Source organism: Alligator sinensis, unplaced genomic scaffold (assembly GCF_000455745.1).
Source record: "Alligator sinensis unplaced genomic scaffold, ASM45574v1 scaffold122_2, whole genome shotgun sequence".
NCBI lineage: Eukaryota > Metazoa > Chordata > Crocodylia > Alligatoridae > Alligator > Alligator sinensis.
The window spans coordinates 6,105-23,106 of record NW_005841984.1 but is presented as its reverse complement, the minus strand read 5'-3'; the positions used below and the strand labels follow the sequence as shown (position 1 = coordinate 23,106).

The 17,002-nt window shown below is 44.9% G+C and overlaps 1 protein-coding gene across 1 annotated transcript in view; it reads right to left on the bottom strand.

Moving 5' to 3' along the window:
• LOC102374807 (versican core protein) overlaps positions 1 to 17,002 on the bottom strand; it is a 130,115-nt gene that overhangs the window by 108,698 nt on the left and 4,415 nt on the right. The window lies entirely within an intron of this gene.

The following is a 17,002-nucleotide window of genomic DNA, read 5'->3' as shown; positions in this document are numbered from 1 at the left end:
CTGCTGATCCCTGGGGTATGCATTACAAATTACTAAATGCTGTAAATTAGCAAATGCATGTTTAGATGCAAACCAACAGCAGAATAAATCATACAGTGTGCTTTGTATTTTGTCAATTTTATTTTATCATAATATTTCATAATGTGCTAGCTCATTTCTTCCAGTATATTTTGGAGAAAGTATTGATTTTAAGTAATGTGAGATCTCCCTATATCTCTTTGCTACTACATTTTGCTGAAAGGTGGGAACAGTCTACTGTGATATATACTAATTTTAAAGCAAATGGATTAGCAACGTTAAAATTAAAGAAGTTCTACCATATTTAGAACCCATTTCTTCTATAAAGCCAAATTCAGACCCCATAGTATTTCACTGATCTATGTTAAATTATACTATGTATGTTTTATTAAGAAAGCTTCCTAACAGAAATAAAAGAAATCTGTGTAAAATATCCATCAGATTGATGTCACAGAAAGAATATAGTCAGGAGTTGGTTTCAGTTTCACTGGACATGTAGAATAACCTGGAGAGGGTCCAGAGAAGGGCCACTCATATGGTTAAGGGCCTACAGACCAAGCCCTACGAGGAGAGACTAGAGAAACTGGACCTTTTCAGCCTCCGCAAGAGAAGGTTGAGAGGCGACCTTGTGGCTGCCTATAAGTTCATCACTGGGGCACAGAAGGGAATTGGTGAGTATTTATTCACCAAGGCGCCCCCAGGGGTTACAAGAAATAATGGCCACAAGCTAGCAGAGAGCAGATTTAGACTGGACATTAGGAAGAACTTCTTCACAGTTCGAGTGGCCAAGGTCTGGAACGGGCTCCCAAGGGAGGTGGTGCTCTCCCCTACCCTGGGGGTCTTCAAGAGGTTAGATGAGTATCTAGCTGGGGTCATCTAGACCCAGCATTCTCTCCTGCTTATGCAGGGGGTCGGACTTGATGATCTATTGAGGTCCCTTCCGACCCTAACATCTATGAATCTATGAATCTAGAGCAGGACTTCCATGGAGTTACTTCAAATATCTTCAGTTCTGAGCCATGCTACAATTGGCACAACACCTAAGGCAGATTTACCCTGACCCACTTGCTGCACTGGGGGAGGCTAAAAGAAGATGGCACCAAGCCAACTACACTTAGCTTTATGCCACCTAGAAGTTTCCCATCCTAAAACATCTACTGCTGTCCCATTATTGGCTAGAGACAAATGTTACACATAAACCAGTTTAAGTGACCAGAAACTTGGTTTAAACCTGTAACAGAACATAAGTTCAGTGCACATAAACCAGTTTCAAAATGGCCAGAACTGATTTAAGATAAACGTGGCTGAAAGTAGTATCAGACTTAACTGATTTGGGTCAAACCAGTTTATGCAACTTCTGTCCCAGACCCCTTCCTGGTTTAAGTTAAACCAGTCCCCCAGCAACCCAGCATGCTTTGCAGCCCTGGGCTGGGCTGTTGCAGACAGCATGGCTGGCCCTGCCCCTCTGCTCTGTAGCTGGAGCAGGGGCGGCAGCGTGGCCAGACGCAGGCCAGGCAGGGCCCCTGAGGCAAAGGGAGCAGGGAGGAGGTGCATTCCTCCTACTCCCACTGCAGGACCACAGCCAGGGTCTGCCTCTCCATCCTCTGTCCCACCAGCAGCTGGGTCTGCCTGGCCGGGTCAAAGCAGCCCCTGTCAGGCACCCCCCTCCCCCCTCCATCAGTGGGTGTGGCCAGAGCCTGCCTGATCTGCAGCTATGGGGCTATGGGCACTGCTGAGAGTGAACAAAGAGGGGCCAGCCTGGACTGGGCCATAGGGTCAGGCCCTTCTCAGCAGGCTGCAGCTTGGGCTGGTGTCATGGGAACTGCGCAGCCAGATTGCTCCTGGCTCCCCACGCCCAGGTTGGGCGGGGCTGTCATGGAGCTGAAACCAGCTGAGAAGGGTCCAACCAGGCTTGGGGGCAGGGCCCTTCCCAGCCAGCTGTGGCTCTGTGAGAGCTGGGCCCAACGGCCAGCCGCTGGCAGGGCAGCAGGCTGCCCAAGTTGGCTTGGAGGCACTGGCGAGCCCGGAACCCAGCAGCTGCTGTCGACCCCCAGTTCAGTGCAGCACCCGGTGGCTAGAGTTGCACCACAAGCTGTGCACTGGTCGGGGTCAGCAGAGCTGTTCGGCCTCCTTCATCTCCAGCTGCCACTGCTGCCCCTGCCCCTGCCATGCCACTCTGGGTGGGCAGGCAGGAAGCTTCAGCCCGGTGCCTTCTGCGGCACCATGCAGCTCTAGGCAAGTGGAAGCTTCAGCCCGGCAGCTTGTGCCCAGCACATGGAGATCGGTCACCAGAATGGCAGAGCTGTTCTGCTCCCCTCACCTCCAGTTGCTGCTCCTGCTCCTGCCATTTCTCACCTGCTCACAGTGGCACCAGGAGCTCGGAGCAGGCAGCCAGGGGCTAGGGGCATGAGCAGTGGTGGGGGGAGGCAACAGACCATCGAAGCCCAGTCCAGCCTGGCCCCATGACCCAGGGCATGGACAGCAACTAGGCTGTGGCAGCCTGCTCTGAGCACACAGCATTGCCACAAGCAGGCGGCAGGTGACAGATGCTTCACCTCTGCCTGCTGCAATGGCTCATTCTGTCTCTGCCACCATTGCCAGGAGAGGGAGGGGGCAGGGAGCTGCACTCCATTTGCAGTCTGCCTGCAAACCATGGTCCCCACACAGGCCTGGAAGCAGAAGGTGGTGGGTGCTGACCCCCACCCCCTAGGGCTGCCCCAATCCAGGCCGTGCTGCTGCAGCAAGAGGCAAAAGCGAGTCAGGCTCCGAGATTAGCCCTGGCTCCCCGCCTCCCCCATATCTGCAGCCAGGTCACATCCCCCCTCCCCATGGCCAGTTCGACACTCCTGCAAGGGACTTGGCCCAGGCACTGCAGCTCGGGCCCTGCCTGAGGGGATTTTCAGCATGGGATGGCACCAGTGCTGTGTCAGTGCCCACATCACTGCTGCCTGCAATGGGGGGATTAAACCCCACCTGCCTCTCAGGCTACCGGGGTCTGGCCTCACCCTTACTCCTGCCGCTGAAGCAGCTGGAGCAGCAAGCAAGTGCGCAGTAGTAGGAGGGACCCCTGGCAGGGGCTGCTTCCCCCTTCCCCCTCCAGGCACACCCCAGCTAGGGTCCCTGTAGACCAGGGTTGGGGTTTAAACTCCTCCCCAATCATACTCAGTGGCTTGCCAGGGCCTGGCCATGCCCCTGCCCCAGCTCAGTTTCTCTCTAGCCAAAGGCTCACTCTAGCATCCCCTGGCTTCTTGCCTAAGCCACTGCAGGCATGTGCCTGCATTTCTGGAATCAAAAGTGAATGCCTATTCAGTGGTAAATTGGTTCAGTCTACACAGGTTAGACTAACCTGCAAAGACTGAATCAATTCAGGCTTGGGCTTTTTGAATATCTGTACTTAGCCATTAGGGAAGATTTACTGATCATTTGTGTCCCCTGAGTTGTGCAAACACAAGTAGCATTTTAGTTTTGTATATCTCAGTCTCTAACCACAGGGCCAACATGCCTGCTTTCCTCTTCCAGAATGGTGTTCAGAGATCCAGTACAGAGCTCCACCTGGAAACCCATAAATAGAAATAAAGTAGCAACTAACTGGCTTTGGGATTTAGATTGATTAAGGCAGCCTACCACTGAGATTCTGAAGTTTGAGAAAGTATCCACTGCTCATTGTACAGGCTTTTCTATGAGAAGGTATGAATAGGAGAATAGATGACAGTAATGAAGCAGGTCCTCAGCTGGTATAAATTAGCACAGTCCCATTGAAGTCACTGGAATCATGCCAGTGGATACCAGCTAAGAATCTGGCCCAGTACATTCTATTGTCAATACAATTCACTAAAGATTTTATAAAGCCATGTTTAATAGTACATGTTTTTAACTGTATAAACAATTTGGTACTGAGTTTATAGCTCAGTCTCAAAACATGTAATCTCACAAGAATCTGAAGCCGTTCATCTGGTGGTGAGGTTTGTTGCTTTTTTCATTTTTTTTAATCTTCATAAAATTTTCATTTATGTCCTAATTTAGATTCCTAACCTGTAGAAGTCTACACTGCTGATGGACTGCTGATTCAGTACAACACAATTCCATTTCAGCAGATGAGCTCCTGCTGTTCGATTCAGCACACACACAAGTCTGGTAAGGCAGCAAGTGCCTGGGGTGCTGATGGCATTTTATGTGTAACTTGTTTCTTCAAATAATTTTTTTTCTGTAAATGTGTAAGTATATTTCCAATGACTTGCTGTCTTGCCTATGATCTTTTCCCATGTCTGTAGTAACCACTTATTTTTTCAATTGCTTATCCTTGTGACATCTAAATAAGGCAGAACTGAAGTGTTAACAATACTACCAATTTAAAGCAGCTTTTGCAATGTTGAGAGAAAGCCTTTGGTCATTTGTAAATCCTGGAAAGGAACTTAGAGAATGCTTTGTTCTCCTCACTCTGATCCAGAAGGTAAACTTTACCTATTCTTAAAATTTAAGGCTCTTCCATTTCCAGTGAGGAGGCAATAGCCATAAAGGAGCCTACAGTTGAATGGAGAGGGGAATGTCAGTACATGTAAGCCAGTGCAATGGCAGCGATAATTAGAAGACCCCCTTAGGGCTAAGGAGATTAAAGCTCAGGACCTTCATTGTTTCAGTTGGAGGTAGAGAAAGAGGCAAAACCCATTGTCCAAGTTTTAGCATTTTTAAAACATTTGTAAAGAGTTTTTTGCTTTGCCTTATTTGTTTTTATAAAGAAAAAGCCAAAGAAGAGCTGTGCCTTGGGAACAAATAAAGCAAGTGGAAAACAGACTACAACAGTACAATGTTGTCACTGAGCATCTGGCAAACCAAATGAGTATAAACAACAGTACCTGTGGGTGAGAGCACTTGCAGGAAAGTATTTTGTTGCATCCAAAATTCAATTTTGGTTGAGCAAAAGAATGACTTTTAATCAATCACCTGTATATTTTATTTTTGTATGCACAGCATGATAGAAGGAGAAAATAAATTATGGTTCCACACATCTGGGTTGCAGCATAGCTTTGTTACTTGGCAGAGTGTTATGCTGCAAAATCCACTGATGTTACAAAAGAAGGACTCTACTAAAATAGTTCTTGGATTATTATGGTCAGTTGATTAAAGCAAACTTTCACCAGGTTTCACCTGGAATTTGCAGATTCTTATGGTCTGTTATACCCTGGATTTGGCAAGTTTGACACAGGAAAGGATTTAATTGGTTGGGTTTTTAATAACAGGAACTAGTAGAATCAGGGAGTTGTTATCCATCAGGGACTGTTATTTTGATAATTTTATCAATATTAAAGCCCAAATTATAAACCATGCTAAGACCAAGGAAAAGGTTTGCAAAGCTGGAATTGCCATGCAGCAATCAAAGAGCTTAACTGATAGGTACAGGCCCATATATACAGGGTAGACCTACTTCTCAAATATGCTCCATTTGAGTCCCAAAGTTAACTGTGTTCCACACAAATTTTGGTTCTGAAAATAGGCAGGGATTGTTGACAGTGATCTACATCACAAATAAATAATCATGAAATAGAGCTTATAGCAAGAGTTGCTGTATGAAAGAAAAAAATCCCACTGCATTTTAGATTTTTACATAAATAATCCATTTTTGTCTCTCTTTTTGAGTTTTGGTCACACGCTGCACCCACACAAGGTCTTTGGCAGCTTAGACAGATGAGTGCAGTGCTGCACTGTGTAAGCAGGAACACAATTAACATTATTACTTGGGCAAAATGCCTCAGAAACTTCCCCAGACTGCCAAGGGAGTATGTCAACTGCTATGCTCCAGTGGTGTCCATCCCGCAGGGGACACCACTGAAGGAATCTTGCATCAATCCCCATTTTGCTTACCTGCACAAGGCAGAACTTGGCCCTGAATTCTCAGGGTCACTTCTGTGGCCATTCTTCCCACAGCTTTGGGATGCTGAGGTAGGGGCAATCACAGCCTCCAGGGACTGTTGTCATCTCAGAGAATGCTCGAGACATAAAGCCTGCTCAAAATCGATAGTTCCCCCAATCCTCTGCATAAAAGTGTGCAGGAACACTGCACACTCTGGCACCACCCTATCCTTGGCTTACCCAGGTGGGATGCTCCTGACCCCACCACCAGCTGCTGAAACTTAAAGCAGCTCTTAAACAGTATGCTAGAGGCCATTTTGCCTGTCCCAGAATTGAAAACATAAATCATGGCTCAGGGGACCTTTTATTTCCCACCTGAGCTACAGTAAGCATAAACCTTTAGTCATTTTAACCCACTAATTGCATTCCTCCTTTAAGAAGTTTTCCCTTGTGCCTCTTTACTCCTAGCAGAGATAGTATAGATGGAATCAGAGATCCACTTAGAAAGGTAAGCAAACGCTAAAAACTGTGGGCAACAGTGGAGAAGTGGAGCAGCCTGTTAAATTCAGTTAGCAGGAGAGCCTGGGAGGTTAATTTCCAATGGTAAGACGGGCAATTTTAAACAGTTAAATTAAATAGTCTCTTTACAAATACTGTTCTTGAAGGGTAATCAGTGAGACCTCTGGTTTAGGAGGGAATAAATCAATTAGGCTGCCAACATAAAACCTCTGGAGCTTAGAGCACAATCGAGTGGTATGACTCCCACATTTGAAGTGACTCCCGTGTATTATCATTATAATGCCTAAAACAAAGAAGAGATTGCATAACAAGTAAAATGTGAATTACAATTTTATGTTTTTTTCACATTTATATCTACCTTGCTACTTCCACTGCTACTGCTTCCTGCTAGGTTTGTATTTTATTTCCATTATTTTCTATACCAGCTTTCTTGCCTTTTACCTAGAATGGAACAAGAGCCATGGAAACAGCCCATCCTCCACACCAGCCAAGGAGAAAAGCGTGGGCAAAAAGGTATGAATTGACAAGATACAAAAGGTAGAGGTGCACCAGTAAAGATTTTTCTTGGATGATACTGATGGCCGATTATTAACCAGCCATGTCAGCCAATACCAATCTGACTGCCAATATGCAGCCCAGCAGCTTGGAGAACAGTGTCCAGCTGGTAAGTCTGTTAGGGGGAAAGGGGCATGGGGGGGTGGGGGGCAGATTGAAGCCCCCATGGTGAGGGAGGGAGTGGGGCTTGGGCAGGGGCAGGGGCACAGGCAGGTCCTGCCCAGCCAGGCTGGGGTGGGACATGGGATGGAGCCACAGGTGGCTCGTCTGGGAGATCTAGCCTCTTCCTGGCTGCAGGGGTGAGGGGGGCTGGGCCAGGGCTGCACTCGGGGAGGGTGGGGATGGGGCAGGCAGCAGCAGTGCTGGGAGCAGGGACTACAAGTGGGGGGCTACAGCAGCTTCTGGGGTGGCTGCATCCCACCCTGTAATTCCCCCTCCCAGTGCTGCCCCTACCTGCCCTGAGAGCAGCCCCAGCCCAGCCCCCTGCCAGGAAGAGGCCAGCACAGCCTCTGGTCCTGAGCCCAGAGTAGGCAGCCCACCCTTGTCCTGTGCACAAATCTAGGGGGCACATGCCCCCTCCATGCCTTCTCTGGGGTGCATGCAGTGGCAGGGAACTGCTCTCTCTCTCCCTACCCCACTATACCTCTTGGACAAACTGCCCATGGCTCTGCCCCGTGTCCTGCCCTGGCTGGGCAACACCTGTCCCTGCCCCACTTCCTCCCTCACTGTGGGGGCCTCGATCTGCCTTCCCCATGCTCCTTCCCCCAACAGTCTTACTGGCCAGATGCTGCTCTCCTAGTTGCCAGGCTGCGTTTCTAGCTGCATGCATGCTGTGACTGTGTGCATGCACATGGCATTTATCAGTGACATTATCAGTCAAAAAAAGCTGATTACCAATAATGTCAATTTTCCTTTTATTGGTGCTGATCTGATGTGGACCAATATATCGGTGCTCCTCTAACATAGAACATAACATCTGCAGGAATTTCACCTGCTACTCTGAATCCCTGAAATCTGCTGAAGTCACTAGGCAGGGTTATCCAAAAATCAGCTGAACTTTTTTTTTCTTTTTTCTTTTCTATTATGCTTGGCTGCACTGTTATATTTTAAAACCCAATCCCTGGGCAAGAAGGGCCATTTAATTAGATGTGCTACTATATTTGGGAAGGAATAATGATGTTCCTTTGCACTTCTGTAGCCCCTTTTTGTCCATAGATACAAAACCTATTACTGAAGATCTTTCTTATCCATGTTTTTATAAATGGTACACAGAGGCCAAGAGAGGTTAAGTTATGGCCAGTTGCCTACTGATTACTGATAATGGTTGAGGACAAAAAGCAGGCTTCCTGATTCCTGGGTTAGGACTCACTTCACTAGATTAGAGGTTCTAAAATTTAGTGTTCAGTGACCCACTGGTGGCCTGCAGATCATCCAGTGATGATTTGCAGAGTGTTGTCTGTTTACAGGATCATGGCTTTCTGCCATGTATCCAGCTGTTTCTACTGATATACAGATCTTTCATTGCAAATGAGATCCTGGAAGCTGCAAAAACAGCTAGGAAGAAGAAGCAGGAACAGCTTAGCTAGTGGCAACTGTTGAGAAGAGGAAACAATATCTCCTCAGGGATAAGAGACCCTAGGATGACTGGAATTGTCAACTGCCAGGGCAGTCAAATGATTAGGAAAGAGAACAATAACATTGTCCACTATCAGCATTCAAAATTCATGAGTCAAGACCACCCAGAAATAAGACTGCCAACAAAATTAGCATTAGAGATATTAGAATTAGTACTGTGATTAATAATAATTAATATTCTCATAACTCCAGGATCGACTTTAAGGAAAAAAGTCCAAAACAAATCAAAAGGAAATAATGCAGGACCTATATTAATATTGCAAGAACTGGCAAAAATTTAAGGCAAGTGAGAAGGTCAGTCCAAGGATTGACATCAAAGTGAGGAAAGTGGAAAAATATAGATGAAGAAATAAAGGAAGAAATAAAGGAAATGTGGAACGTGTTTAACTGTTTTCATAGAGGACAAAACATTTAATACAATGAGATAGGGAATATGCATAAATACTTTGATAATAAGACTTCCACAAGTAAGAAGCTGATATAATTGTGGTTTGCCAACATGAACAGAAATAAAAATAATCTACACAATTGCAAACAAAAGAGGAGATCCACACAATGGAATTATACACCAGGAATTATACACCTACGAAAGGGACCTTCTGGGTCATCAAGTTCAGTCTCTTGATATCAACAGCAATTATATCCCTTATATCCAATCTCAGACTTCATTTTGCTACACTAAACAGGCCAAGCTCTTCTTATTTCCTCTCATAAGATGGGCATTCCATACCTGTGGTCATCTAGTAGCACTTCTCTGTTCCTGTTCCAATTTCAGTTCATTTTTCTTGAACATTATAGACCAGAACTGTGCACAGTATTCCAGCCAAGGTATCACCAATGCCTTCTACAATAGCTTAACTTCTTTTCTTGCCTTTATAATAAAATACCTGAGCAAGCTTTTAATATTTATTATGATATTCTTTACAATCTACCTCATCTTCACTTTTGGCAATTCTCAATTGAGCCTTGCATGTCTTGATCTCTAAAACACAGTTCTCCAATCTTATAGGTCTTTCCTTCTCATCTAAGGGGTCTGCCGCTAGATCCTTTTAAGCAGGTGATTGCGAATTCTTTGTTGTATGTAGAACATGCTCTCTCCTTTACTTCATCATATTCTTAAAAACTAAATGAAACTCTACCATGGCTGTTACATTTTCCTATCTGTTAGTTCTATGAGGCAACACTTCTAGCATATATTGTTTCCATCAGGAGCCACTCTTGGCTAATGTGCAGCCCAAATTTCTGCACCTAGTCATCTTCATGTCTGCCATAATTTCAGGTTTCCTCCCTTGCTGTTACCATTGCCATGGTTGCACACCCACACACCTGTACCAGCACAGTACAATCCTCCCCACATACCAACCTCAATAACTACAGACCCCAAATAAACAAATGCCCAAATAGCAGACACAAAGATTGTTCCTCCTTCATGCTGTTTAAGTCACTTGCAAAATCTGCTGCTCACTTGCTCCCACTAAGTTCAGGTTTCTTGACTTTTAAAACTTTGCCTGAGTCATTTTTTTCCATTTGCTCATTCCCTTGCCCCAAAGACAGACAGTTTTGTGGTTAAGGCATGCAAATAGTAGGTAGTAAATTTGGGTTATATTCTTAACACTTCCTCAGCTTGCAAGTAAATCATTTCACTTCTCTGTGCCTCAGTTTCCAGAGGTCTAATATGAAAGTCATAATATCTTCCTCACAGAAGCCTTGTCAGGTGAATTTGACTGATATGTGTAAAGATCATTGGGATTTCCCTGCTAAAATGTACTAAGTAAAAGTCTGATACCTAAATATTTGGGAACTTTCTACTGACTTAATTGGCCACTGGACCACATCTTAAGTGAATGGTATTATTACAAGCTATTGTTATACTGTTAAATCATAATGGTAGATTGTACATGTAAGCCAATAAAGAAATGAGCACAGGATTGTAAAAAGCCTATCCAAATTCCCTTCCCCTCCAAAAAAATTTGAATGCTAGTTTACTATGGTATGTTCTTTATTTGTGAGAAATATAAATAAGGAAACAACTGAATATGTTTATAACTACAGATTCAAAGATGCTATCTTCTGTCCATACCTCAAATAAATATTTACAAGACAATTTAGAGCTCAGTGTTGCCACTGCTGAAATCAAAGAACTCTGGATATTGACGTTGATGAGAATAGGCTCTTAGGCCATGTCCCTACATGCAGGCACATGCAGTTTGTGGCACCACAAACCTCTTTTTGGCACCACAAATGTTCAAATGTGCCCCACACTACAAATTTGTAGATTGGGGCCAAAATTTGCTACCAGGATTTCCCAGTAGCAAAAAAAAAAATTAAAAAAAGAAAAGAAAAAAAAATGGAGCAAAAAGCAATGGTGTGCCAGCACACACGGAGGCTGGGCTGTCCAGGCAATGCTCTGCTTGCCAGCCAGGCTTCTGTGCTACTGAACCTGTGCCCCTGCTGCTCCAAGCTATCAGGTAAGACTGCTGGGGCCAGCTGGCCCCAACCTCCAGCTCTCCTGGTTGAAGAGCCTGGAGTAGATGGGCAAGGGAAGTTTAACTTTTGCGGGACAATTTGTCCCACAATGAAGCACACATGCAGGGGTGTGCACTGCGGCAAGTGTGCCGCTGCAAGCACATGCCCCTGCATGTCTGGATGCGCCTTAGTGGTTAAAAACACTGGTTCTGTATACTTCCCATTTTATTTGCAAGGCTTATGTTATATTGTTGTTTAATAACATAGAAGCCTGATTCTCTTAACTTAAAAAAACAAGGTCATATGGAGTTGCCATGTAGCTTGTGCAAATGACTATGTATGTATAAAAATAGTTGGTTAAACACTAACTGACCATTTGTACACAAATATCAAATTTGCATGTGTATTTGTGGCAACTGCACATACAAATCAGACATGCAATTACTGGCATTTTTTTCCAGGCATCCTTAGGTTTTGAGGTTTTGAAAAAAATCAGGCCCTAAAGGTTTTGTAGTTTACTTTCAGTGACAAGTTGTGGGTGTTCCAGTTTTGTATCTACTGACTTAGGACAAGTGGATATTCTGCAGAGAGCTCGCTCTCCTTTCTTTCAAATTACCTCTCTTTCCACACACGTTTCACCACTGGCAAAATGTGTTCATTTGATGAACACTGGGTTCAATGGTCTTTATATAGCCATTAAATCTTCGTGAAAGGTTAGAAATAGCCATTCAAATATAAATATCTTTCTCTTTTTTATACAAGCTAACTCAGTAGACCCTACTCAGTTTCTGTCTGCCTAATTTTTATGGTTTCAAGTGAAAACCAAACAGTACAGCTGTTTGAGTTTGCTTAACTGCCCTTGCTGGTGTGGGAATATAAATGTGTTCTGAAATCATCTTCCTAGGGAACATCCATTCAAATTAACAGGACAACAGCAAATGCCTGGAGTAGAGAGCCAGATCCTGAATTAGTACACCAGAGATTTCCATTGATTTCAACAGAACAATGCTGATTTACACCAGGTAAATCTGGAATCATATGTTCAGCCATTTCTGAGAAGTGTATTAAATTTTATTAGCTATATTTGGTATGTTATTCAGTACTAAACACACTTAACATTTAAAGAGTAATAATAAATAATAAAGATAGAAACTTTGAACGTTTATATACAATATCTTTCCCCCAGAAAGATTCCAAAGTGCCTTATAAACTACATATCCCCTCATCCACCATTTTAAGGGTATTAGATCTTTACTGAGTAGAAAGGGTGACATTTTAATTACTAGTAAGCATTCCCTAATGCTTTGCCTAAACATACAGAATTTTACAAAAAAGTTCCTGTGTTTCTAAGAGATTCAGCTTCACTAGCATGCAAAACATTGGGAATATTCTTAGTATAGCTAATACTCTAAAGGATCCCACCAAACTAATGTTCTCACTTGTACTTAGCTTGTAAAATGTTCTAAGAACCCAGGGCTTAGTAGTATGGTACTTGTAGGCTTTGGAGTTATCACTTTTTAAGATGAAAAGAGAATGTGTGCAGATACTAAAGTAATAAAAGACATGTAAAAGCACAGATAGAAAACGTTTGGTTTGCAGCCAAAGTAAGACAAATTGCATTAGGAGGGATGGGACCACCTTTCTCAAATAAAAGCACAGGTATGAAGAATAAAGAAATATTCTCAGAAACATTCTCAGGACCAAATTTTGAGAGAAGCAACAATAATACAGATTCACTCTTCACAAGGAACTGTAAATAGCATCTGTTTGTTGATTGGGCAAATTTAATAGCCACCTGTACAAATGACCATTTAACAATGTTGGCTCCCTCTACTGTTCTGCAGCTGGCCAACAGTTGGTCAATTTTGATTCTTCAGTTAATTTCAAATGTTGTGGGGGAATAGGAGGAAAACTGTGGGGAGGGGAATTGTAAAATTTTGTTTTGGAACAGATCTAAGTTGATATAATTTGGGTTTTTGCAGAAAAACTTATTATCCATCTCAGGGGTTTTCAATCGGGGGTACATGTACTCCGGTGGGTACTTAGGATGGCCTCATGGGGAAACTCGGTAGTGGGTGCTGCCACCACCCCCCCGGCCCCCATCTGGCTGTCAGGGGCCTCCTGTATTCTTGACCGGCTGCCGCGGGCATGCAGACCCGGAAAGGTTGAAATCCCCTGATCTATAGGATTGAAAGTTAGTCTGATGGACATATGTACACTATTAAAGGTGTACATCAAGGAGTACAACAGGGAAACATGCCATGTGTGCTTTGTGTTATGTTCCACCCCAAACTGATGCAACTGTGGATGCTGGGCTCCACAATTTAGGAAGGATGTGGAGAAGCTTGAAAGAGTCCAGAGGAGAGCCATGCACATGATCAGAGAGCAAGAGAACAGGCCTTATGAGGAGAGGCTGAGACTCATGGGACTCTTCAGCCCAGAAAAGCGCAGTCCCAGGGGTGACTTTGTGGCAGCCTATATGTACATAAGGGGTGTGCATCAGGATCTGGGGAAACACCTGTTCACCAGAGCACCCCAGGGGATGACAAGTTCCAATGGTCACAAACTCCTGCAAGACTGTTTTAGGCTGGAAATAGGGAAACATTTCTATACTGTCTGAGCCCCCAAGGCCTGGAACAAACTCCCCCCAGAGGTGGTGCAAGCACCTACTCTGGATATTATCAAAAAAGATTTGGACATTTATCTTGCTGGGATCCTTTGACCCTAGCTGACTTCCTGCCCCTTGGGCAGGTGGCTGGACCCAATGGTCTTACGAGGTCCCTTCCAGTCCTAATGTCTATGAAATCTATTAAATCAATGTAGCTACCTTAAGGTAGTACTTAGAGACTACATTACATTGGTATCCGGGTGTAGCATATTGAGTAAGTCTGCCATGCTTTGATGCAGTACTCCCAGGCAAGGTCCTTTGATGGCGTAGTCATATACTAAGTCATCAATGTCTTTTATTACATCAAATTTCTACTGCATCTGGATATACATATGCAGTTAAGACAGCACTTTAAAAACAGAATGAAATAGCATATATATTATTTTCTGAACAATAATGCTCAAACCATTATTTCTTTTCCTTTGGCATGTGAAAGTAAAGTACCAATAGAGCTGTATAGACACTGACTCCCTAAATTCTGCAAATAAGGCGATACATCAGATGTTTGATTAAATAATACCAAGATATGCCAAAATGATATATTAGACATTTTGAAGAACACTGTACACAGTATTAACAGAGCTTATGAAAAATCGTAGCCCATGATATGATTTCTAGTAAAAGATACCAAAGATTGGTTTGGATTTGATCATTTGAGTTAATGTCTGTGGAATTTTCAACCACGTCCCACACTGTGGTTTTGCAAGAGGTACTTCCTTTGTGCCTGACATAGCCATATAGCTGTCACTACACATTTTATTGGAAGAGCCTGAAAGATGCTGGTTCCTGGCTTAGATTGCACTAGGTTTAGCACGTCAGATGACAGTATAGCATGTCCTATTGTGTTCCAGTGATAGGATATCTCTTTCTTATTATAATCTGTCTACTACAGACCCCCTACCCAGGGTCAAGACCTTGACCAGGAGTTTGCCAGGGAATTGGCTGAGATGCGCGCTCCCGGTGCATGGTTGTCATGGGAGACTTTAACTACCCAGACATCTCACGGGAGGAGTGCTCAACCAAATCTGAGTGGTCGCAAAGCTTTCTCTCATGTGTGGATGACCTCTATCTGAAGCAGGAAGTCTACGGGCCGACAAGAGGTAAAGCGCTGCTCGACCTCGTAATGGCAACCAGGGACAACCAAATCAGTGACCTAACGATCAAGGGAAGCTGGGTGACACTGACCATGAGCTGATCACCGTCACCATCTGCCGTGAAGTTGGCAAGTCAGTCAATAATACAGAAGTCCTCGACTTCAGGAAAGCTGACTTTGGCAACCTAAGGAGGCTTGTCAGTGAGGCCCTAAAGGGTCACAACCCAAAGGGGTGGGGAGTTCAGGAAAAGTGGTTGCTCCTCAAGGGAGCAATCCTGGATGCTCAAGCAAAGTCCATCCCGTCTCAGAGGAAGGCCAGCAAAAGGGCACAGCAGCCCCCTTGGCTCTCCAGGTAACTGGCAGACCTTCTGCATCTTAAAAGGAAGACTTACAAAGGATGGAGGACTGGAACCACCGCTAAGGAGAAATACTCTGCTCTGGTCCAGAACTGCAGCGAGCAAACTGGGAAAGCCAAGGCTGCTATGGAACTCCAGCTAGCTACAAATATCAAAGACAATAAAAAGTCCTTTTTTAGATATGTGAGGAGTCAGAGGAAAAGCAAGGGCAACATTGGACCTCTGCTAAACCAGATGGGACAACTGACAACCGATGCCCATGAAAAAGCAAACTTGCTAGATGGGTACTTTGCGTCAGTTTTTAACCAGTCCCATGGGACACCCCTGCCCACTGTGGGTCAGGGAGCTCCGGGTGAGGGAGATTCCTTGCCCTCCATCGAAGCTGACCTCATGAAGGAACACCTTGAGAGGCTGGACACCTTCAAGTCAGCCGGCCCTGATGGTTTACACCCAAGAGTACTCAAGGAGCTGGCAAGCATCATAGCTCAGCCCCCGGCATGGATTTTTGAGAACTCCTGGTGCTCTGGTGAAGTGCCTGACAAATGCAGTGCCTATCTTCAAGAAAGGGAGGAAAGTGGATCCGGCAAACTACAGGCCCATTAGCCTGACCTCTATCCTGGGCAAGGTCTTGGAAAAGATTATCAAAGAGGCCGTCCTTAACAGGCTAGCAGACGGCAATATCCTAAGGGATACCCAGCATAGGTTTGTTGTGGGTAGGTCTTGCTTGACCAATCTCATTTCCTTTTACGACCAGGTGACCTATCACCTGGACAAGGGGGAAGAGATTGATGTTGTATATCTTGTCTTTAAAAAAGCCTTCAGTCTGATATCCCATGATCACCTCTTGGCAAAACTGACTAACTGCAGCCTCAACCTCACCACGATCCAGTGCGGCCCCGACCTGACCACAATCCACTGGCTGGGGAATTGGCTCCACGGTAGGACCCAGAGGGTGGTGGTTGACGGAAGCCAATCATCTTGGTGCGCAATCACCAGTGGGGTCCCTCAAGGCTCTGTCCTAGGGCTTATACTGTTTAACATCTTCACCAATGATGTGGACATTGGTGTCAGAAGTGGACTACCCAAGTTTGCCGATGACACCAAACTCTGGGGTAAAGCATCCACACCTGATGACAGGAAGGTAATCCACGCAGATCTTGACAAGCTCATGAAATGGGTAGATGAGAACCTGATGGTGTTCAACACTGAAAAATGCAAGGTTCTCCACCTTGGGAGGAAAAACCTGCAGCATGCTTATAGGCTCGGCAGTGCTACGCTGGTTAGCACTACAGATGAAAGGGACTTGGGGGTTATGATTGACCACAAGATGAACATAAGCCTTCAATGTGATGCTGCGGCTAGTAAAGCAAGCAAAACGCTGGCTTGCATCCATAGATGCTTCTCAAGCAAATCCTGGGATGTCACTCTCCATTGTACTCAGCCTTGGTGAGGCCACAGCTGGAGTACTGCATCCAGTTTTGAGCTCCACAATTCAAAAAGGATGTGGAGAAGCTTGAGAGAGTGCAGAAGAGAGCCACATGCATGATCAGAGGTCAGATAAACAGACTTTATGATGAGAGGCTGAGAGCCATGGGACTCTTCATCCTAGAAAAGTGCAGGCTCAGGCCACATTAGCCAGTTTCCAATCCCCCGGCACCTGGCCAGATGACCACGAATGCTCATACAGCCGGGCCAAGGGCTCCGTGATGACCCCTGCCAGCTCCCTCAACACCCTTGGGTGGAGGGCATCTGGGCCTGCAGATTTTAAAATGTCTAGCCCTTCCAGAAGATCCCTAACTACATCTGCACTGACTGAAGGCCTGACAGAGCTATCCCCAAGATTGT